This window comes from Alosa sapidissima, chromosome 1 (genome assembly GCF_018492685.1).
Source record: "Alosa sapidissima isolate fAloSap1 chromosome 1, fAloSap1.pri, whole genome shotgun sequence".
NCBI lineage: Eukaryota > Metazoa > Chordata > Actinopteri > Clupeiformes > Clupeidae > Alosa > Alosa sapidissima.
In genome coordinates this window covers 775,623-801,576 of record NC_055957.1, presented here as the reverse complement: position 1 = coordinate 801,576, position 25,954 = coordinate 775,623, and the positions used below count along the sequence as shown (strand labels likewise).

At 41.7% G+C, this 25,954-nt stretch overlaps 2 long non-coding RNA genes across 4 annotated transcripts; both read right to left on the bottom strand.

Annotated features, from left to right (window-relative positions):
* Window positions 1-17,300: 17,300 nt before the first annotated feature.
* LOC121705450 lies at window positions 17,301-18,860 on the bottom strand. Of its 2 annotated transcripts, none has more exons than XR_006030787.1 (6): window positions 18,777-18,860; window positions 18,580-18,639; window positions 18,198-18,407; window positions 17,922-18,072; window positions 17,732-17,811; window positions 17,301-17,630 (listed from the first exon to the last, which is right to left on the bottom strand). It is a non-coding gene; the product is annotated as an uncharacterized LOC121705450 (long non-coding RNA). The 2 variants fall into 2 exon arrangements; XR_006030788.1 differs by having other exon boundaries at window positions 17,301-17,594.
* Window positions 18,861-18,921: 61 nt separating this feature from the next.
* On the bottom strand, window positions 18,922-24,331 carry LOC121705457. Of its 2 annotated transcripts, none has more exons than XR_006030794.1 (4): window positions 24,162-24,331; window positions 19,575-19,640; window positions 19,289-19,413; window positions 18,922-19,123 (listed from the first exon to the last, which is right to left on the bottom strand). It is a non-coding gene; the product is annotated as an uncharacterized LOC121705457 (long non-coding RNA). The 2 variants fall into 2 exon arrangements; XR_006030800.1 differs by lacking the exon at window positions 24,162-24,331 and adding an exon at window positions 24,005-24,087.
* Window positions 24,332-25,954: the final 1,623 nt, after the last annotated feature.

Genomic DNA, 25,954 nt, shown 5'->3' with positions numbered 1-25,954 from the left:
GTTGATATTGGTGTGTCTGACCAATTTATGATTATGTTTGAATCTGCTATGTTTTGAGACCCCCAAGTCTCACTTCCTCATCCAATCCATATCCAACAACTCCCACACATTTCTCCAACACTTTTATGCTCAATCACTCACCTCCCTCAGATCTCCTTTCGACCTGCTCTGACACCGAAGAGCTCGTCACTCTCTTCAGTTCATGTTGCCATGACACCCTAGACTGTGTGGCTCCTTTAAAACTTAAATGCTAAGACTAACAACACTCCTTGGTTGCCATGACACCCTCCGATCACTTAGACAAGTTTGTAGGAGGGCAGAGTGTAAATAAAAACACATAAGCTTCAAGTTTCCTGTGACATTTTTAGAGATTCTCTAAAAAAAATGACCAAAGCTCTTTTAAGACAGCTAAGGCAGAGTATTATTCTGACCTAATTAATAAAAGCTCACAAACCAAAAATATTGTTTAAGATCATTAATTCCATTTGTAATCCTGCTGCTGCTGCCACTATTGCCCCTACTATTGAAACTTGCAAGAAGTTTCTCAACTTCTTCATTGATAAGAATGATAACATCAAATCTCATATCTCACCCCTCTGATATGAGATTCCTCAGAGACAAATCTATCACTCAGCTGCCTTCAGCAGTTTCAAGCTGTCTCATCCTCTCAGCTATCTGAGGTTGTCTCTCATATGAGTTTCAAGCTGTCTCATCCTCTCAGCTATCTGAGCTTCTCTCATATGATTCCACCTTGTGCCACTTAGATGTTTTGCCTTCACGCCTTTTCAAGGAAGTTTTTGTTGTCATTTGTCCCCTTGTTTTGGCTATAATTAATATATATATATATATATATATATATATATATATATATATATATATTTGGCTATAATTCATATTAATATATATATATATATATATATATATATATTTGGCTATAATGAATAGCTCCTTAGCTAACCGAGTGGTCCCCTCCAGTTGTAAACAAACATTATTGTTCACCCTCTACTTAGCCCTTAAAGGTGTAGGTTTTTGAACATTCTAAGTTCTGCAACAATTGAAGGTTCTACAATTCTATGTTGAATTCAATGAACCCAGATATTCTTTAGAACGTTCATTTCCCAACATTCCCATCACACCGGTGTGACGGTACTCCTTTAAGGGAGCCCAGTGTTGACCCTAATGACCCTAAAAACAACAGACCTATCTCCAAATGACCATGTATCTCCAAGATCTTGGGATAGATTGTTCTCTCCCAGGTCTCCTCGTACTTGAACAATTTCAACATCTTTGATAAATTCCAGTCTGGTGTTAGATCACTCCATAGTACTGAATCTGCTCAGTTAAGTGTCCCATATGCCAGAGGCTCTGTAGGCTATTTCTGTCCATCCCAAACTGCATTTATGGTGTGTTTATCACTGAATGGGCTTACAGGGATGCTAACTGGGCAGGGTGCCACGTTGCTATTTTATACCCCTGACAATGCTCATAATAACTACACTTCTGTGGAAGTATGGTGAGGGCTTCTACAGACAAAGCGAAGTGCTGTAGACTTTACTTTACAACACTAACGTGTACAGAGAGGTCATAACAAGGCCTGTATCTGTAGGAAGAAAATTCCATGACTTCCTGGTCTGGTATCGTCATATCAGTGGGCGCGTTCGATCAAATCAGCGCAGTGCAGCCCCCAAGCCCTGGACATTTGTAGATAAAAACGGAAGTCATTGCATGTCACTTCAGTCACCACCAGTAGGTGGCTCTGTTCCTCCATTTAACAAGCATCTCAGATGTATACATTTGGAAGAACTTTTGCTGTAAAAACAAGAACATTCTTTAATGAAACCCAAAGGGCAGGTGAACTGCGCCTTAATGCATCAACATGCGACTGCTTGGGATTGACAGTCAGCGAGCACACACACACGCACACACACACACACACACACACGCAAACAGCACACAGGACAGCCTCCTGCTCCTGCCGGCCCAGTTTCTCTGTGTGTGTGTGTGTGTGTGTGTGTGTGTGTGTGTGTGTGAGCAGCTCTTTCACTGCTGTGTAAACGCTGGCGTCAGGGCTCTCAAGTTTTGAAGTTTACAAGGAGGGAGACTTTGTTTCTCAGGGGGAGGGGGCATGGCATTGGCACAGTGCCACGCCCCCTCCCCCCTGATCGAAGTACATGAAAGTCCTACGTCTGCTTGAACTACTCGTGGCGCCACGCCCCCTCCCCCCCGATCAACAGAGACCCACCCTCCCCATGTCCCATAGACCCAGCTTCATGAGAGAGCACAAATTCCATTATTTCAAACACACTGTTTTATTTATTCAAGAACCCTATAGTAAATAATAATAAATAATAATAACATAAATTATAATAATAATTTCACCCAAATGGGCCCTTTGAACAGCAGTGGCTCATTCTGCTGTATAAACAAACAGAAAACAACCAAATGAGAAAAAGCACATTTAGCCCCAAATTGGTCTCTTGAACAGTGGTGGTTCTGTCCGTGTGTGTGTGTGTGTGTGTGTGTGTTTATGAGTGATGTTATGTGTTGTAAGTGTTTGTGGCAGATTTTGATGCCTTGATGACTGATACTGGGGGCTCCCATTTAAAGCACTGTGGTTCAATGTCAGCCATTTTCAGTCATGAGGCCATCCTTAAAAATATTCTTGTTTGCAGTAACAGCCAAAAAAATAAAAAAATGGGTCGGTAGGTAGGTCAATATTTCAAATATTGTCAAAGTACAATTTTGGTCATGGTGATTACGTAGGTATGAATTTAAACAAATGTGCATATTGTGACGTTACTGACTGGGTCCTCAACCCGTGCTCAGGCGCATCACTGCAAACCTCAATCTGATGCAGGTTATGTAGACCAGCCTTTCTCAAACTTCTTTGACCTGAGGCCCAGTCATGGCAGACTTTGGGGTCATAGGGCTCATCTACACGTACCCAACCCCACTCCCTCCAAATTGTCATTATCATTATCACAATCATTATTATGCCTATATTGTTATACATGCACTTTCACTTAAATGTTTTGTGACATGCACATCAGAGGACTGCTTTACTAATAGCAGTCCTCTGCAGATATAATAGCAGATATAATTAGTTTCATTGCTTTTGCATGGTTGCATGATGCTTGCATAAGAAAAGAAATACTTCTCAAAACAGCAAGAATTATATGAGTGCTATTGTTTTGGGATGTTTCCCTCATACAAGCATCATACATTGGTAGGAAATGGAGAAAAAATATACATGTTTTTTAATGAAGTTTAATTTGAATGCCTGAAGGATTCAGGAAACACAATACCAGTTTTGTTGGCGAGCAGTTAGGCGTAAATCACTGATCTGTTGATCTTTAACAGATAGAAAGAAGGCTAGCTTTTGGCCACGTTATATTCAAATTTGACTATACAATACTCAGTGCTATACAGTGTTTTATACAGTCTCTGCTCTGTTTCTATTGAAGTTCCAAAAATCAACGTTGTTCTATTAAGTGTCGTTAAACAATTAAATAGCATTTTAACAGGTTGAAGCGAAGCTTTGATACCAACGTTATCGATTAGTTTCAGTTTCTCTCGCGCAGACGCCTGCATTGAATGAACGCTCATACCACCACTTTATTGTATGGCTCCATGTTTAATGACATCGATAGCAGAAACGTTTGTTTTCTTTTTTTGTCGGTCCGCGGTATCTTGATCAACTGCGCAACAAATTATCAGACGAAACACCGGGCCTAATTTCACCCCACGACTCCGCGGACCAGCAGCCTCCACGTTGCGGACCCACATCAAAACAAAACTATTTCCTGATTGGTTGAGAAATCCTATTTTCTGATTGGCCGATAGGTTAGTAATTGAACAGCAGCTCTCTGAACTGAATGAGCGCACAGACAGCAACGTTGTGTGACACATTTGTAAAATATAGCCTAGCCCTTAGAAATTTCTGTGCGGGCAAGTTAATAATTTTTCGGAGTGAGAAATGCCATGTGTGGCGTGTGAGTGTGTGAAGTCATTGAAATGCGTGTGTCTCACGCTCAATGCGTGAGACTTGAGAGGTCTGGCTGGCGTGTTCTCTGTCAGCTGTGCCATTGCCAAATGCAGCCCTCTCCATGGCTGCTGTTTAGGCACTAGCAGAGCCTCTCAGAGTTGGGGAACATCATACACACACACACACACACCTCTCAGAGTTGGGGAACATCACACACACACACACACACACCTCTCAGAATCGGGGAACATCATACACACACACACACACACCTCTCAGAATCGGGGAACATCATACACACACACACACACACCTCTCAGAATCGGGGAACATCATACACACACACACACACACCTCTCAGAATCGGGGAACATCATACACACACACACACACACCTCTCAGAATCGGGGAACATCATACACACACACACACACACCTCTCAGAATCGGGGAACATCATACACACACACACACACACCTCTCAGAATCGGGGAACATCATACACACACACACACACACCTCTCAGAATCGGGGAACATCATACACACACACACACACACCTCTCAGAATCGGGGAACATCATACACACACACACACACACCTCTCAGAATCGGGGAACATCATACACACACACACACACACCTCTCAGAATCGGGGAACATCATACACACACACACACACACCTCTCAGAATCGGGGAACATCATACACACACACACACACACCTCTCAGAATCGGGGAACATCATACACACACACACACACACCTCTCAGAATCGGGGAACATCATACACACACACACACACACCTCTCAGAATCGGGGAACATCCCTTTAACAACATCCCTTTAAAGTGTGTGGCTTTAATGACTTATGAATGATGGCAGTGCGCCTGGGCCCCGGGAAACACCAAACACTGTCCATGGCATCTGTTGTGCCGCTGAGGCTAATGTGCCCGCAGCTAACGTGTCCACGGAACCACTGTATAGTCTATGGGGCAGCCGTGGCCTACTGGTTAGCGCTTCGGACCTGTAACCGGAGGGTTGCCGGTTCGAACCCACACACACTCACACAGACACACGCACACATGCATACACGTACACACACACACATCCATACACTCACACACGCACACACACACACACATCCATACGCACACACACACATGCATACACACACACACACACACATGCATACACGCCTGCACTGATGCATGCAAGTGTGCACACACACAGATACCCCTCCTCCTCCTCCTCCTCCTGGTGTGTGTGTGTGTGTGAGGGTAGTGGGGGATATGTACGGAGCGCTCCGTGCTCCCACGGAAGGCATGGAGTTTGGGTCTCTCTCATACACACACACACACACACTGAAACACACAACGAAACGAGATGAACATTCTTGAGAAAGAGAGAAAAGAGGGATGACACACAAAGAGGGACAGAATAAGAAGAAACAGAGCAAATAATAGAGGAGTAGAAAGAGAGAGAGAGAAAGATAGAGAGAGAGAGAGAAAGAGAGAGAGATAGAGAGGGAGAGAGAGAAACAGAGATAGAGAGAGATGTTGCAGAACCGGCAGAGTGGACAGAGACAGAGTGGGGGAGGGGAAGAGGGGTGACTAGCCTATGCAGGACACACACACACACATACACACACACACACACACACACACACACAGAGGGGAAGAGGGGTGACTAGCCAATGCAGGACACACACACACACACAGAGCCTATGCAGGACACACACACACACACACACACACACAGAGGGGTGACTAGCCTATGCAGGACACACACACACACACACACACAGAGCCTATGCGGGACACACACACACACACACACACACACAGAGAAAGCCTATGCAGGACACACACACACACACACACACACACACAGAGAGCCTATGCAGGACTCACACACACACACACACACACACACAGAGAGCCTATGCAGGACACACACACACACACAGAGCCTATGCAGGACACACACACACACACACATAGCCTATGCAGGACACACACACAGAGCCTATGCAGGACACACACACACACACACAGAGCCTATGCAGAACACACACAGAGCCTATGCAGGACACTGAGGGGATGGAAGCAATTATAGAGACACACACACACACAGACAGACACTCGTCTGGTTGCCAGACCAGAAACCATAACCCTCCAGAGAGTAGAGGAAATACAAAGGATTCAGCATTCAGCATTCACATGGACGTATACATAGACAGCACACACACACACACACACACACACATACACACACACATACATACACACACACATACACACACATACACACATACACACACACACACACACACACACATACACACACACTGTTGAAACCACAGTGCAGGGGTCCTGTGAAGCATGCTTGGAAACACATGGTCTCATGTGTACCACAGCCATTAGAAATACACACATGCAGACACACACACACACACACACACTGGCCACAATGTTGAAGGGCCCCATGGTTTTACAATCATCTGGGCTATTTTCTGACATGTCATTTTATGTTCCCAACGGAAGAGTCCAGCAACTTCCTCCTGCACAGAGACCTCATCCAGGGTGTGCTGTTGACCCTGTGTGTGTGTGTGTGTGTGTGTGTGTGTGTGTGTGTGAGAGTGAGTGAGAGAGAGAGAGAGAGTATGTGTGTGTGTGTGTTTGTGTGTGAGTTTGCCTTTTCAGAAAGGAACTCACCTGAGGGTGTAGAGTGTTCTACTTACCTGACTCTGTTCTATAGCTACAGACATGACACACTGAGTTTTTATGACACACTGAGTTCTTATAGACATGACACACTGAGTTCTTATGACACACTGAGTTCTTATGACACACTGAGTTCTTATAGACATGACACACTGAGTTTTTATGACACACTGAGTTCTTATGACACACTGAGTTCTTACGACACACTGAGTTCTTATAGAAATGACACTGAGATCTTCTGACACACTGAGTTCTTATAGACATGACTTACTGAGTTCTTATAGACATGATACACTGAGTTCTTATGACACACTGAGTTCTTATAGACATGACACACTGAGTTCTTATGACACACTGAGTTCTTATAGACATGATACACTGAGTTCTTATGACACACTGAGTTCTTATAGACATGACACACTGAGTTCTTATGACACACTGAGTTCTTATGACACACTGAGTTCCTATAGACATGACACACTGAGTTCTTATGACACACTGAGTTCTTATAGACATGACACACTGAGTTCTTATAGACATGACACACTGAGTTCTTATGACATATTGAGTTCTTATGACACCAGAGTTTTTATAGACATGACACACAGTTCTTATAGACATGACACACTGAGTTCTTATAGACAAACTGACTTCTGATAGACATGACACACTGAGTTCTTATAAACATGACACACTGAGTTCATATGACACACTGATTTCTTATAGACATGACACACTGAGTTCTTATGACACACTAAGTTCTTATAGACATGACACACTGAGTTCTTATGACACACTGAGTTCATATGACACACTGAGTTCTTATAGACATGACACTCTGAGTTCTTATAGACACACTGAGTTCTGATAGACATCACACACTAAATTCTTATGACACACTGAGTTCTTATACAGTAGACACGACACACTGAGTTCTTATGACACACTGAGTTCTTATAGACATGACACACTGAGTTCTTATAGCTACAGACATGACAATACGTTTATGGGGATATTATAGCGGATGTGTTTGTCATGCAATCAGTCTTGCCTCTGATGTTATGTTTTGTGTGTGTGTGTGTGTGTGTGTGTGTGTGTGTTATGTTGAGGGGACATTGTGAAATGATTAACTTCAAAAGATGCAAACAAAGCGCCACATTCCGGAGGTTTCTACCCATCCTGCCTCTTGTGTGTCTCACAGCTCAACCCTGTGTATGTGTGTGTGTGTGTGTGTGTGTGTGTGTGTATCTGTGTGCTCAGGCCTGAAGAACAGAAAACAGAATCTGGAATCATTTACAAAGATGTAGGAGGCTTGAGGAAAAAAACATGTGCAACGATTCTGCAAAAATATAAGCAGCAATTCTCCAGAAAACCAAAATTACAGCTCTGCCTGGAAAGATGGCCTGTGGGTACACACACACACACACACACACACACACACACAATATCAGACCTGGAGACGACAATGGCTACAGACAACACACACAATCAAAAGGGGAAACCAAAATTCAGGAAAAAGATGTGTGTATGTCTGAGGCGTGTATGGGTGTATGTACTGTATGTGTGTGTGTATGTGTGTGTACAGTATGTGTGTGTATATGTGTGTGGGTGGGTATGTGTGTGTATGTGAGTGTGTGTATGTATGTATGTGTGTGTGTATATGTGTGTGGGTGCGTATGTGTGGGTGTATGTGAGTGTGTGGGTGGGTATATGTGTGGGTATAGATGTGTGTGTGTGTGTATTTGGAGCAGTGGAAACCCTCTGAGCAATCTCTGTCTGAGTGTGTCTGTGTATATAAATGAGTGAGTGAATGAGTGTGTGTGTGTGTGTATGTGTGTGGGTGTGTATGTGTGTGTGTGTGTGTGTGTGTGTATGTGGGTGTGTGTGTGTGTGTGTATATGTGTGTGTGTGTGTATATATGTGTGTGTATATATGTGTGTGTGTGTATGTGTGTGTGGGTGTGTGTGTGTATGTGTGGGTGGGTGTGTGTGTGTGTGTGTGTGTATATGTGTGTGTGTGTGTGTGTGGGTGTATATGTGAGTGTGTGAGTAAGTAATAGTAAGTGAGCCATTTTAATTTGTATACAGTAGCACAAGACATTTTAAAAGATGATTCCAGCACCAACTGACCTCCAGACACAAAACACAAAACCAGAGGAAAGGAAAAAGAGATTTAGAACCGCTCCTGTCTTTAGAACCGCTCCGCTCCTGTCTTTAGAACCGCTCCGCTCCTGTCTTTAGAACCGCTCCTGTCTTTAGAACCGCTCCGCTCCTGTCTTTAGAACCGCTCCTGTCTTTAGAACCACTCCGCTCCTGTCTTTAGAACCGCTCCGCTCCTGTCTTTAGAACCGCTCCGCTCCTGTCTTTAGAACTGCTCCTGTCTTTAGAACCGCTCCACATTAACAGGGAATGTGTGGAGAGGGCTCCTGTCTTTAGAACCGCTCCTGTCTTTAGAACCGCTCCACATTAACAGGGAATGTGTGGAGAGGGCTCCTGTCTTTAGAACCGCTCCACATTAACAGGGAATGTGTGGAGAGGGCTCCTGTCTTTAAGTTCCTGGGCACACACACACATCACAGGGAACCTCTCACATACACACTCACACACACACACACCAACACCCACCACATGGCCCAGCAGCGACTCCACTTCCTGAGAATCCTCAGGAAGCACCAATGGAGGAGAAACTGCTGTTGTCCTTCTACCGCTGCTCCATGGAACGCGTGCTGGCCTTCTGCGTGTCCACCTGGTATAGCAGCTGCTCAGCAGCGGACAAGAAGGCCTTACAAAGGATTATTAATACCGCCCAAAAAAGGCCTTACCTGCAGGACATCTTCAGTTCCGGCTGTCACACACGGTCACTTAGAGACTGAGCCCCTTTGTGTGCTGGACTGTATGCACTCTGCATATGCATACGAACATGTACAGGTATGTATGAAACATGACAAACACATAGAAAGGACAATACATGCAACACAATATACACAGAAAGTGCAAACATTTCATTTCAAGTTTGGGATCTATCTATCTATCTATCTGTCTATCTATCTATCTATCTATCTTTCTATCTATATATCTATCATTTGAATCACATGTCTTCAGAGCTCTTCTTCTTCAGAGTTGCCATCAGAATAAATGACCGAGAACAGAGCCCGGTATCATGTAACCCTAACCCATACCTGTTAACATTTAGCTTTCCAAAACGGGAGATTTATTTATTTATTTATTTTTTTTTGGGGGGGGGTCAGTGTACTGGATCTGTGTTTGCATATTTAATACGTTTCATACACGTGTTTCAACACTGCATTTCGGTCGTTGCTTTTACCTTACCATACGCATGCCAGTTATGTATCCACCAGCTGCCTGCCTGCAGCCTAATTTTAAAACTCCAAAGCTGCTTGCTGTCAGATTTGGTTCCGAGGGAACAAGTTCAGTGTATCAACAACACTCAATAACAGTTTATGTGATGTGTTAATCAATTAAATTCCCAACAATTTCACAACAGCTAGTTCTGGAGTAGGCCATTCAACTAGCCCGCTTGCTTACGACGAGACTTAGGCTGCGCAGTCGGCACCCGCTTCCTTATTTGGGTTTTGGGTTGCCAGGTTTTAGCCTATGACAAAACGGTTGAAATTGAAACTAAGTGATCGTGTATGTGTAGGGTGTATTTCATACACAATCTGGCAACCTGAATGGATCAATGATTTTAAAATTAAGTTTGATGGCCATGCAAATTACGAGAGTTTTCTGGGAGAAATAACAAAACGGGAGGGTGCTGGGAGATGACCTTGAAATACGGGAGAAACCCGAGAAAAACGTGAGTGTTGACAGGTATGCCCTAACCCTAGCTAACTTAAACGTTGCCGAATTGAAAAACTGAAATGGCAGCAATCGTTCAGGACTCAGCTCACTAAAAATGACCCTGACCGACAAAAGGAGTTCATTTTTTAAAACAATAGAATAGGTCATCCCTCTAGGCTTTGTAATTTTCGTTCGGGTTGCACGAGAAAAGACATTGACAAGCGGAGCGCTGTTCTAAAAGTTGAACAGATGTTCAGCGCTCTTAGGTCTGCAGATCGCTAAGGACCTTGTTCCACTGAGGGCGCTGAGTGCTGTGAACGCTGAACTTCATAGGATTTGTGTAGAAAATAGTCTCTGTCGGCGCAAAAAACGCGATTGGTGGACACAGGCCCTAATGACTCATGAATCACCGGCCAAACTGGCTAGTAAGTTTTTATTAACACCCGCCAAAATGAATTTTAACCCGCTTGGCAGGTGTTATTTTAGAACCCTGGTCATCATTCTAACGGTAGAAATGCATGAGGGCAGTTGGTATTAGGGTATGACAAAGTGTATCGCTGAGTGCTGTGAACGCTGAACTTGGGTATGACAAAGTGTATCGTTTTTTAGAATTACCCATGTCTTTATACTCACATCACTAGGCAACACTCACATCGCTAGGCAACACTCATCACTAGGCATGCACTCATCACTAGGCAACACTCACATCACTAGGCAACACTCACATCACTAGGCAACACTCACATCACTAGGCAACACTCATCACTAGGCATGCACTCATCACTAGGCAACACTCACATCACTAGGCAACACTCACATCGCTAGGCAACACTCATCACTAGGGACACTCATCACTAGGCAACACTCACATCACTAGGCAACACTCACATCGCTAGGCATGCACTCATCACTAGGCAACACTCACATCACTAGGCAACACTCATCACTAGGCTATACTCACATCACTAGGCAACACTCATCACTAGGCATGCACTCATCACTAGGCAACACTCACATCACTAGGCAACACTCATCACTAGGCAACACTCACATCACTAGGCAACACTCACATCAGCCCTAGTGTGTGTGTGTGTGAAACGCTAACCAGTAGGCCAGAGAGAGAGAGAGAGAGAGAGTGTGAGGGAGTATGTGGGGGCTGTATCAAAGAGTGTGTGTGTGTGTGTGTGTATGTGTGTGTCTATGTGTGCAAGGGAGATACAATTTTAGTGTGTTTGTGTGTGTGTGTGTGTGTGTGTGTGAGTGACCGAGGCAGCCAGCCCACCAATTGGGATGTGAACTTGGGGTTGTAGGTGGAAAAGGAGGTGCAGGAGAGGTTTTCAGCGTGCAATTTCTATTTATTAAATAACCAAAAGAAAAATTTGCAGGAATAGCAATAGGCTATTATTTAACAAAAAACACTTTCAAACAAACAAACCAAAAATAAGTTCAGTATTCCAGTTCAGTATTCCAGTTATCAACAATTGCAGAGCATAAAGCTACAGTAAGTCTCTACCTCACAACAGGAGAGCTGCTCTCTCTTTGCTCTCTCCAGGGGAACTGAGCTACCCCTCTTAAATAAGCTTATCAATTGGCCTAAATTAGCCCAAATGAGGATATTGGCTCTCAAATAGGTAACCACTCAAATAGGTAACCACTTTCACTGGACATTCACTATTAACAAACTAAATACCTATTACAACTATATACAAAATGACAATGGTGCATATTACTATGAAAATACATGTTAATTACCATAACCAATATTCCCCACATACATAATAATAACAAGACGACAAACAGACAAGGCAAACACCCCTGTATCATAATGCCCCACTCCCTCCCCCTGTGGGATGTTGGTAAAAGCACTGTCCCAACGCGAAGCGCGCTTCCGCAATGGGACAGTGGCTGGGAAGCCGAAGCACCAGGAAGTGTTGTGAGTATGGTGAATGTTAACCGGTTTACAGGCGTTGTACAGTGAATGCAAATGGTAAATGGAATGACAGTGGGTACCACACTATGTGTTTAAGACAAAGAAAGACATGATTATAATTAACGCCGCTTTTGGCAAAACTAAAGAAAAATCACGGCAGACCAAACATTTGGTCTGACGCATGAATGAACGCCAAACTGGCGGCAAAACTCCCGACACTAACGATTAGACAAAACTATACACCAAACACACTTTACACAACATGAAACAATACTTCAAACAAACACACAACATCGTTTATACGCCAGGGAGATGTGGCGGGTGACTGTGTGCGTATGGGTGCATGTACTGTATGTGTGTGTGCAACCGAGTGGAGTCTCTCCCTCTCTCGCATTTCAAGAGCGCACCGAAACGTCTTTAAAGTCCGATATAGGGAGAAGGGGGAAAGTTCAACTTCTCACAGTGTGTGTGTGTGATTGTGTGTGCATGTGTGTGTGTTTCCACCATCCTGCACATCTGTCTGAATTGGACAGTTCTCAACTAGGATTCTATATTTCCTTCACACCTTCCTATAGATAGATAGATAGATAGATATGCACACATGCACACACAGAGTCCCACAGAGGCTCTTCTGGCCTGCAGGTTCATTAGGCGGTGAACGTGTGTTTGTGTGTGTGTATATGTGTGTGTGCATGAGCTAGGAGGAAAACCTAAAGCATACAATGCCCCAAGAATACACACACACACACTACCCACGCTCATCCAAACAACCAAACAATTTCCAGAGAGCCAACACACACACACATACAAACACACACACACATACACACACACACGAATGCACTTGGAGACAGATTAGATTAGAATCAACTTTATTGTCATTGTGCGGAGTACAAGCACAAAGACAACTAATTGCAATTTGCGTCTAACCAGAAGAGCAAAAAAGCAGAAAAGTGCAATGTGATATACACAGTATAGGCAGGACAAGACATATAGTGCAGTGTAGACAGTAGTATACAGTTGGTTTACAGAAGGTGGTCATATAAATAAGATATAAATATGTGCAATGTATTAGCAATTGCAAATTGCTAATTGCAAATTGCTTATTTGCGGAGGCAACCCTCCGTTTACAAGTCCAAAGCGCTAACCAGTAGGCCACGGCTGCCCCTAGTAGTAAGAATAGTATAGATATATGTAGTGTATTAACAGAATATAAAATAAGAAAACAGAATAAATGTAGATATTCAGTATGAAAAATAAAGACAGATATGTACAGAATGTACAGCTATGTGCAGATGAACGTTAATGAACATCACATGATGTAATCCATGCTATCATAATAATGCTAATGCTATCATAATAATGCTAACAGCTAATGCTATCATAATAATGCTAACAGCTAATGCTATCATAATAATGCTAACACCTAATGCTATCATAATAATGCTAACAGCTATCATAATAATGCTAACACCTAATGCTATCATAATAATGCTAACAGCTATCATAATAATGCTAACAGCTAACACCTAATGCTATCATAATAATGCTAACACCTAATGCTATCATAATAATGCTAACACCTAATGCTATCATAATAATGCTAACAGCTATCATAATAATGCTAACACCTAATGCTATCAGATAGATAGATAGATAGATAGATACTTTATTGATCCCCAGGGGAAATTCAAGGTCTCAGCAGCAGCATACATACAACACAAACGCATTCTTTAATAGCAGAAAGAGCAATTAAAGTATATAATATAAAAACACAACTAAGCAGTAAGGACAGTAGAAGATAAAGAATATGCTAAATATACTAAAATACAAATTATACTAACACTTAATACAATATATAAAAATATACTAAAATACAAATTACAAAAATACAAATTATACTAACACTTAATCTAAATCCATTCTAAAAACAGTATCCACATAGTGGTGATTAATAAATCAGAGGCGCTTGCAATGACTGAGGCAGGGACTGAGCCTGTGATTCTCTGTGCATAGTAAGGTATGGTAAGGTGCTCTAAGGTGCTCTGTGTGAATGAGTGTCATGGTGGTAGTGCAATGGTGATAGTGGTCATGGTGATAGTGCAAATGAGTAAGTCAACAGTGCAACAATGCAGAAATAAAGTAAAGTAAAGTCTATATATCTATATATTTAACTATTTAAGAAAATGCAAGTGTGGCCACAGTTCGGCTGTGGCATGGAGGGGGGCGGGGGTTATGCATGTGTGCTGATGTGCTAATATAGCACGCAAACAGTGAGGCATAAAGACAGTGGTACAAGTGGCTAGTGGACAGACAGTACCAAACATGGAGGGGGTGAAGAGGCAGACAGACTATGCAGAGAAGTCTATCTCTCCTCTTCCCTTAAGTGAGGCATTGAACAGTTCAATGGCCCTGGGGACCATCCTAATAATGCTAACACCTAATGCTATCATAATAATGCTAACACCTAATGCTATTATAATAATGCTAATACCTAATGCTATCATAATAATGCTAACACCTAATACTATCATAATAATGCTAACAGCTATCATAATAATGCTAACACCTAATGCTATCATAATAATGCTAATACCTAATGCTATCATATAAACATGGTTTTATAAGTGATGTCATATAAACGTGGTTTAGAGTTGTTTGTACTGAAACAATACTGTACAGACACACACACACACATAGGGCATGCTTTAATAAGCTCCACTGTGAGTGGAGGAGAGCTTGTTAAAATCACTTAGTTGGTGTGAAGCCTGGACACACACACTCACACATACACCTACACACACACTCTCACACACACACACACACACACACACACTCATAAACACACACACACACATAGGGCATGCTTTAATAAGCTCCACTGTGAGTGGAGGAGAGCTTGTTAAATTCACTTAGCTGGTGTGAAGCCTGGACACACTCTCTCACACACACACACACTCACACATACTCACACATACACTTACACACACACTCACTCGCACACACACACTCACACATACACACACACACTCACTCACACATACACATACACACACACACACACATAGGGCATGCTTTAATAAGCTCCACTGTGAGTGGAGGAGAGTCTGTTAAAATCACTTAGTTGGTGTGAAGCCTGGACACACTCACTCACACACACACACATACACTTACACACACACTCACACATACACACACACACACACTCACACACATACACACACACACACTCACACATACACACTCACACACTCTCACATACACACACACTCACATTTAGTGGGTCCAGGCCTAGATGCCAACACATCTGAGGAGCCAGGAGAGGACAGCTCTCCAGAATGGGTCATTTAATAGTTAGATTACTGCACACACACACACACACACACACATGCTACATTTCACCAGGCCCTGGGAGAGAGCAAAGGCTAAAGGTATGTTTGTGTGTGTGTGTGTGTGTGTGTGCGTGCGCACAAAGGGTGTGTATGTAGCGTTTGTGTGTGTGTGTATGTAGCGTGTGTGTGTGTGTGAGAGAGAGAGTAAGATAGAGAGTGCAGACAGACCCATAAAGGTTCTTTATGGTCTCACAGCTGTGGAAGTTGACAGTTCTGCTGAAGTGTTCCAAGACCCAACATTATCTCACCCACCAATCAAAAGGCTCATCTTACCCAGCTCTGTCTAAACCTCCAATCAGAATGCTCATATTACCAAACATCATCTAAACAACCAATCAGAATGTTGATACTGTATATACTGTAAGTAGCAAAAAGGTTTGTAACACTGTGCTGCTTATGCTGAGAGAGTCGCCATCGTCCATGTGTAGCCATCGTCCATGTGTATGGAAGAACATTAGACATTGGTCAGTGAACTTAGATTCCTGATTGGCTAGCCAAACCTGAGCATCACCATTGGCTATTCAACAGGAAGTGCCAGAACAGTCTCAAAAGTATCCGTATACTTGCAGAAAATACTTGTGCGTGCAGCGATTTTTCCAATGTCACAAGGTCGAGTCATTCGCCGCTCACGGGCCTCGAACCCGCCACCTTGACACACAAACTGGCATGGGAGTCGAACGCTCTAACCACTGAGCTAAAAGCCCAGGCTTCCAACTCAGCGTTAGAAGCGTTCTGAAGGTTAGGGCTGTGAGGATTTACACGCGCAACTAGCACGCTAGCTCAGTTTGCCTCCGTTACACTCACCTCCCTAAATCCTCACTCCCATCCGGGTCACGGCACCAATGTCACAAGGTCGGTTCATTCGCCGCTCACGGGCCTCTATACACACACACACACGAGAGAGAGACTGTCTGGTCTTTGATGATGCCAGGAATCCTGGGTACAGCTCACACACAAACCACAAACACCCACACACAAACACATTCCTGTGGTGGTGTGGGTGTGTGTACACTCTTAAAACAAAAGGTTCTAAATGGAACCTTTAAGGGTTCTATAACTTGGTACATATATGGCACCCTCAAAAGGTTCCATATAGAACCATTTCAGAGGGTTCAATATAAAGAACCCTTAGGGGTTCTTTCATTTTTTTTTTAAAGGGTTCTAAATAGTACCTTTTAAGAGGTTCATTCATTCCCCCAAAACCTTTTATTACTTGTTGATCATATTTTAACGTTTAATCATAAATAATGATAATGGTTACTAGTGATCACTGATGAATATATTGTATAGTGATTATCAATAATATTTGTAAAATTGTTTAGGAAAGAGGGAGGCTTTTACTTTAAATGAAAATATACCCATTAACTTGTTACACAAATCTTTGTTTACATGCTGTAAGCCCTGTAATACTATGAAAGAGTTGTGCCTGGCTCTACACATAAAAACATGAACAGGAAGGCCACACACAGATTTAGACATAATCAAGCAAATTTATTAAATACATAATATAATAAAAGGTAATATTAACGAAGACTAGCAAATTTGATTGTAAAGTCTCAAAACAGGAGTCGACACTCTTTTTTGACTTGGTATCTTGAACAAATAATGCTCTGTAAAAGCCAGTGTGTCCTTAATCTGCATGTGGTACTCCACACCAAAGATGTAATACAGCAGGCATTGGAGGGCATCCATCTCTCCACTTGCTATTGTGATGCCATCCATCTTTATGGATGCTCTCCTGGCAAAGAGGGGAGTATCGCCACCCTGGAAGATGATGGTTGGAAACACGCTCAGTGGTTTCTATGCAAATGAGAAATGTACAAGGGATCTCCTGTAAGAGTCTATGATGTGAATTGACAACATAAAGCAATGTTAATTGTAATGTTAAAAATATCAAATACCTTGTCTAAACACTACAGAAACTTGGCATCCTCCTTGAAAAGGGCAGGCAAAATTAGGACAGCAGCACTTTTTTGAAGGTCTGAAATTTCAAAAGAAACAAATAATGATTTCATTAAAACATAGTTTAATGATCTTATTATTATTAAATAATTGAAGGGTGCAAGGGAAAAGAAGAAGCTGGTGACTTACCATCTGTGTTAGTGTCTCGTAGGCTTGACAGCCTCTCCCTCTGACTCCTACTGTCAGCCACTCTGATGACGTTAGGGGTCAATATACTGAGGGTGTTATGCAGGCTTAGCTCTAAGTCCAGTCCGAACCGCAACTTCATTTCATGATGCATCTACAAATGAACAAACAAAACAAAACAGAGGAAATTGTAGTTACCAATAAATGGTTATAGAACTTACTCCTGAACAGCACTGAACTCACATTATAGTAATACTACTATAAGACTGTGCTACTCACCAGCTCTGACACCCAAAGAAATGGGAACATCTCCATCACCTCCTCAGTTGGCTTTCCCATTTGCTCTACCCTCTTATAGACAGTTTGCCTCGTCCTGTCCATTATATGACTAATATCTGGCTGACGACGGCACAACTAATTGTTTATGGCGTTTATATGCTCTTAAAAGCTGTGGTAGTCCTCCCCAACTGCTTCAAGGTCCAACATAATCTGGAAAAAAAGACATGCAGAGAATGCAAAACTGAATTTTACGTATGTGAGCAATGATAATATAAATGTTCTCAAGCCAGATAGTCTTTCATTCAATCAGATATAAATAAATAATGTAGCCGGACCTAACTGCTGTATGATTCAACATTTCATTCACAAACATATTACAAACCTCTTGTGTTGGCTCATAATCAGAAGACATCTGGACCCCCACTCTGCACTTTTTTGCTCTCTGAAATTAGCAAAGAGAAATGAGTAATATTAAGATATCTGTACTGACAAACAGTGGCTACTGTGACTAGCTAGTATATAGATATACAGACAAGCAAACAAACGGACTAAAGACAAGCAAGAATGTAAAAATGGCACCTGATGTCCAGGTGGGTCCTCCAGAGGCACATGGTCCACAATTCTTTGTCTTTTGACACCAAACTTTCTCTTCATCTCCTGTCGTCAAGTTTATCAAAGGAGACCTTTCCTTTTTAAAATTATTCCTAAGACACTCCAGCATGGTCTCCTTTGAGTAAAGACATGAATTATGAGGCTCAGACAGAGTCAGAGTAGGCTAGTATAGGAATTCAATTGAGGAATAATGTTTTCCATAACAAAACGTTAAAAAATAAAATACATATCCAGATGAGCTGTGGTCGTTAAGAAATGGATATCTAGTGATCAGACACCACAGGACATCAGTGTATTTTTTATGGTTTGGGTACCTGAAAGAACAATCATTGGAATTAGAATTGTCCTACTCATGGTTTTAATAGCAAAGGAGATGCTGAGCGTTATTAAACAATAGGCAGAAAAAAATAACATGTGGTCCTAAAACACCTTCATGAAAAAAATCTCTTTACCAGGAGAAATTAATGAAGTATACTCACTGAACCAACGATGATTTGCATAACTTTCCCCCCTTAAAAAACAAGACTGTGTTTCATCAGAGGAAACAGTTGTTCAACCATCCCCTCTGTCAACCCCAGCAGTCTCCCCATTAATTAATGCTGTTCTGTTAATGCAAGTATGACAATAGACTTTCATTACATTAAATATAATGCAAACAATGCAGAAATCAGGAAGATGCTGATGAAGTAACTGTAGATGTTGCAAATATTTGGGAAGATAAAACTTTACATCACAAATTGGACACTTAAAGATAGTATACATTACCTTTGACTATCTTGCCGTCAATTAAATTGATGGACAGACATCTTCCACAGTCCAGTGCTCTGTCATCTAAAATGAAAAATAAGACATAGAGACATTAAGTACATATTGTAGTTAGTGAGTTCCATCCTCTTTTAGATTCCTGTATTGTCTTACAGACTCCAGAGCCGTAGCGTTAGCTATACAGATGTACTAAATACATTGTAATTTTCAATGAGCCTAACTGTACAGCATGATAGAACTAGGTTCAACTGATAGCTATCTCATGTGTTTTTAAAAAGTCTGTTATAGCACTATTGGCTACTGTTAGCTATCCTAACTTGTTGGCTGGTTTCCCTGTAATTTAACTAAACAGTCTGCTAATGAAGTATAGTTATTGTCAAATCATTTGCATCGTATGTTAGGCAACAATTGACTTCTATCAGAGAATGTCCGGGCTCTGCTTTGCTTCTATGTCCACTAGCTAGCAACAGCTAGCGCTAGCAGGCTAGCTGTAGATAGCTTTAACTCAATCGGGGAGAGGGAGGATATTACAGTTTTTCTCGATCGTTTTGATACCTGTGTCAACTCTGACATCACGTTCTCAAAACAGTTAACACCCGTGTCTGAACAAAAGCACTCTGGACAAAATTACACATTTTGCTTGCAAAAGGCTGTTACTCTCTCAAAACACTTAAAACATGCAGCAAAAGCAAATCTTGCCTTCAAACACTACAACTTGTTGCCAATTCAAAAACACTCTTTAATCAATCATTACACACTGGACAACAAAATGCAAAATCTAGTTCTCAAAATGAGCATTTTTGCTATGTCTGTTCTTTCTCATTTTTCTGGTATCAGAAAAATACTGTGAAAAGACAAAATGTGCTGAATAAAAAAATAATTTATTCATTACTCCCAAGATGTAACTGTCATTGTAAGACATACAGCAAACACCTAGTAAGATACTGTAAATTTCATTGAACTACAACTTTCATCGAAATAAACCTACAGTAAACACCTTTTGTACTGTTTTCTCCACCAAATAGGCAATACAGTACTTTGTCTAAATGTGCACTAGATCCATACTTGCAAATAGCAACACAGAACAGCAGAGGTGGAAAGTAACGAAATACATTTACTCACGTTACTGTATTGAGTAGTTTTTGTGTGTATTTTGTATTTTTTAAGTAGTTTATAAAATCGGTATTTTAAATTTTACTTGATTACATTTTGAGTGAAGTATTGTACTTCGCTACATCAAAAATCCCATCCGTTACTTGAGTAAAAAAAAAAAAAAAGTTAAGACTGGCGAAAACGGAAAGGGAGAGAAAAAAAATCTAAAACCTAAACCACTAGTGATAATGATCAGCGTGTAGCCTACAACAGGACATGAATCAAGCTGGCGCCAAGCAGTCTTTCTGAAAGTGATGGAGCTGGATCACGAGATGCATCAGATTAGCCTAACCTATGAAAGTGTATTTTACGCTATTCCAATCGGTTGTCTCAGTTCATTTTAGCACTAATGATTGCGGAGATATTTAAGCAAACACCATGGGATTTCGTGTTTTGACGTTTGTGCTCACCTTTCTTTGGAAAGAAGTTTATTAGCAGTTGTTTCCCCTCATTTTGATGTCTCTCTTTTTCCTGTTTTGGCCTTTGTTTTTAGTGACCTGACTTGGCTTTCTTGGAGAAAGACATTGCACCAGCAGCAAAACAATTAGCGGTCCACTACTAGCGATGCTCAACTAAATAAACAAAAGATAGACTACCTTATGAATCGTGCAGGCGGACTAAACCATTTAGCTCTTTAGCAAGGGAGAGTGAGAGTGACCTTACACAGTTTTCACTATGTTTTGTATACAAAATCCAGTCAGTCAACCTTTAAATTTCGTCTGACATTCATTTTGACATTTAATTTGGAAGTTAAAATATTCAGGTAAAATAAATATATGGTGGAAATAAGTATTGAACGCTTATTTTTTTTTTTTCAGTAACTAGCCTAAACTTCCAGTGAGTCTATTCGAAATTTTCACCAAACATTATATTAACACACATATAAAAAATCCAAACATAAGAGTTTTATGTATTAAAGTGGAATGACACAGGAAAAAAGTATTGAACGTGCCTACTGAAATTTCTTCAATACTTTGTGGAAAAGCCTTTGTTTGTAAAGACAGCTTCAAGACATTTCCTATATGACAAAACTTATTAGTGATTTTGGCCCATTGTTCTAAACAGATTCCAGGGGTCCCTCTTGTGAATCCTGATCTTTAGTTACTTCCAGAACTATTTCATTGAATTGGCTGCCTTCAAGTCTTTCTGGAGCTTTCTCCGAGTGGTTCTTGGCTCTTGGAATTGACTATCCTTCTGACTCCCTGGTCAGAAATATTGCGAGATCCTGTGCATGGCCGGTTGATGATGCAGTGATGTTTCTTCCACTTGCAGATAATGGCTCCCATGCTGCTTACTGGAAGATTCTGATGTTTTGAAATGCATTTGTAACCAGTTTCATTGATATGTTTTGCAACAATAAGGTTGCAAAGGTCTTGGGAGAGCTTTTTGCTTTTATCCATCATGAAATGTTTCTTGTGTGACACCTTGGTAATGAAAAACCTAGCCCATTAATATTTAGGCTACTAACCAAGCTTATATTAATTTGCACAGATAGAAAGGATAACTACTCTCTATACAGATTCCAGCTCGTTCCTTCCCTTTCCTTGCCTTAGTGCTTTTTCTTAGCGTGTTCAATACTTTCCCCCTTTGTTATTCCACTTCATTACACATGACTCTACTTATGGAGTTGTTTGGATTTTTTATGTGTGGATTACCTGAGTTATTACTAATGCCTGGTGAAAATGTTGTGCCCCCTGTATTGGGGCCCTATACTTCCCACTTTCCCCCCCAGTACGACGCCCTTTAATCTGCTGAACCTTCTGCTCGTTTCCAAATATAAAAAAAACCTCTGGAAATCCATTGGGGTCTCCCCGCGCAGGTTCGTATCCTGCCGACTACGCACTCGTGGGCGGTGGTAGTGTAGTGGTTAAGGAGCTGGGCTAGCGTGCAGTAGCCTGAAAGTTGTCGGTTCAATTCCCGGCTTCCACCGTTGTGCCCTTGAGCAAGGCACTTAACCCCAAGTTGCTCCGGGGACAATGTGATCCCTTGTAATATAGCTGACATATGTAAGTCACTTTGGTCAAAAAGTGTCTGCTAAATGTAATGTAATGTAATGTAATGTAAACTCTCTGCAACTCAATATTGGCCTGCCTGCCTCAGCTGCCTGTGAGGGGCTTTTCAGTTGTGCTGGATTACGGTTCACTGCAAAGCGACCCAAGGATGAGTGCAACTAACTTTGAAAATCAACTACTGCTCAAACTTAAAGGAGAACTCCGGCGGCCTTCGGCGGCCATATTGCAACACTTTTTGGGCACTTATCGTGCATCTATTTCAGCAGAAATGCGTGAGCGTAAGGCTTCACGACACCAATCTTGCTCCAGCAGCGAGATCACAACAGATGATTGGCACGATGTCTTCACAGCACACCACATGATTGGCTCAATGTATTTTACAACACACCACATGATTGGCTCAATGTCACATGTCGACGTTTTGCCGCGGAAGGGTTGTGATATGTGTAGACATATGATGTGTAGACAACTGCCATATTGGCGTTTGGCCCCATACATTACTATGACCCCATACATTACCATGGAGGATTTTTTGAGTGCTGTATCTCCTCATTAGAAAGTCTTTGGTAAAACTGGTTGTTCTGGTACCCCCCCCCAAAAAAAAAAAAAGTAACTAAGTAACTTTTACTTAAAGTACATTTTAAATTAACTACTTTTTACTTTTACTTGAGTACATTTTCAGATCGGTATTTGAACTTGTACTTGAGTAATATTTCATCAAGGTATTGGTACTTTTACTTGAGTACAATATTTTCATACTTTTTCCACCTCTGCAGAACAGACATCTCTTATGTATAATGAATGATTGCTGATTGAAGAATTGTGCAAAGGAGTTTCACACAGGTGTATCAGAGATTCAGACTTATGCAAGGAATCTATACCACCTGTGAAAAGATGTTTTCCTTTTGTTTAGCATGGGAAAACCAATAGAGTTTGGGGCTTTTGAATGTGAGAAATGTGTGAACCTAATGAAAATGTGTGAACACATTCGCAAGAGATTACTTCTGCTGTGCAAAGAAAGTAGTCATGAAGACCAAGTGGGCTCTAGTTTACTTAAGCAGGTAAAAGCAATCGAGAAAAACTGTAAACAGTAGTGTAGTTCTACACAAGCTCGAAATCATATAATCGATAGTTGATTTTATTGCCAGGCTGACAAGGAAGTAGAAAACGTATCTTAATTATGGATCCAGTAGGGTGAATCAATGTCTATGATAGCTAGCTGCTGCTAACATTATTCAACGAACCTCTAACGTTACTATTTACTACTTCTGACAGCTGACCGTCATGTGTTAACGCCCACCGACGTTTACGAGGAACGCCCCTTGCTTTTGCTTAAAGAAGTATCAATTCATTTTCTATTTGCAGGCCACACGGGCAATGATTATGAATGGGGAAAAAGGAGAAAAAACTTTGTGCCACTTACCGTTAAATCCACTGCAGCAGAGTGAGCGTCTCCGGGAAAGGGTTCCATAAACAGTCGTTTAAGTTCAAATAATCTTCGCGTGTAAGAAATGGCACCCTTTTCAGGCAAAAGGTTCTATTTTCATGGCAAAGAACCCCCATGGTTCTATTTAGCACCCACAAGCACCCTTTTTTTTAAGAGTGTATGTGTGTGTGTGTTTTCTTGTGTACAATGTGGAAGGTGTTTTAAGTGTGTGTGTTTGTGTGATACAGGAAAAGATTGTGTTTGTGTGAGGGTCTGTGTGTGTCTGTTTATCTCTCTCTCTCTCTCTCTCTCTCTCTCTGAGTGTGTGTGTGTATCAGAGTGTGTTCCCTATGTTTTTTGTGTGTATTGATGGTAACTTTTTGGATAAAAGTCTTGGGCAGTTGCATAAATACATGTCTGTGTTTATATTCATTTGTGTATGATATGTGTGTGTGTGTGTGTGTGTGTGTGTGTGTGTGTGTATGATGTTTGTGTGTGTGTGTATGTGCGTGTGTGTGTGTTTGTGTGTGCATGTGTGTGTGTGTGTTGTGTGTGTGTAAAGGGATTTAAGGGCTTTACTTTGTTCCAGCATGTCACTCAAGTAGAGAGAAAGACAACACCAAAACATTGAAGCAACCACCACACACACACAATACAATGACCATATAATCAGCAACAAAATTATACTTCTTTCTGCTTCTCACACACAAACACACATCAGCGTATCACAACACGAGTGGACACACACACACACACTTACACACATACTGTACACACACACTCACACATATACACACACACACACACAAACACACATCAATGTAACACAACACAACAGCCTTATATTCCAAGGCAATCTGGCTAACGTTATCCCAAGTTATAAAATATTATGGGTTCAGCTTGGAAGACAATACTGGTGAGTTCCTTACGCCAGACTGTGTGTGTGTGTGTGTGTGTGTGAGAGAGAGAGAATGTGTGTGTTTGTGTGTGTGTGAGAGAGAATGTGTGTGTGTGTGTGAGAGAAACAGTGTATGTGCATGTGTGTTTGTGAGTGCATGTGTATAAGTGCATGTGTGTGTGTGTATATATGTGTGAGTGTGTGTGTGTTGTGTGTGTGTGTGTATATATATGTGTGTGTGTGTGTGTCTGTGTGAGTATGTGGTGTCTGAATGAGTACAGTGCTGAAGCTGGGTTGTTGCGGTAAGCTGTTGTGTCATCAGTTCAATTCCTTCAGTCTGCAGCCTGGCATAAGGAACCAGCCATGCCCTCCTGACCTGAACACACACACGCACGCACGCACACACACACACACTTGTGTGCGCGTGAGTGAATATGGGGAGTGCAGCCAGGTGGGCTACATCCCGTATTCTTCAGCCAAAGCCCACACACTCTTCCCAGAGGGGCAGGATAGATAAACAGAGGCATGTCAGGAAGCTGCACATGGACAACTGCCTTCACATTCCACCCTGGGCAGACACATGGCCCAGTGTGTGTGTGAGAGAGAGAGAGTGTGTGTGAGGGAGAGAGAGAGTGTGAGTGTGAGAGAGAGAGTGTGTGAGTGTGAGAGAGTGTATGAGTGTGTGAAAGAGAGAGAGTGTGTTTGAGAGAGAGAGTGTATGAGTGTGTGAAAGAGAGAGAGTGTGTGTGAGAGAGTATGTCTGTGAGTATGAGAGAGAGAGAGTGTGTGTGAGTGTTTGAGAGAGAGAGAGAACGTGAGTGTGAGAGAGAGTATGTTTGTGTGTGTGTATGAGTATGTATGTGTTTTGTGTGTGTGTGTGTTAGTGTGAAAG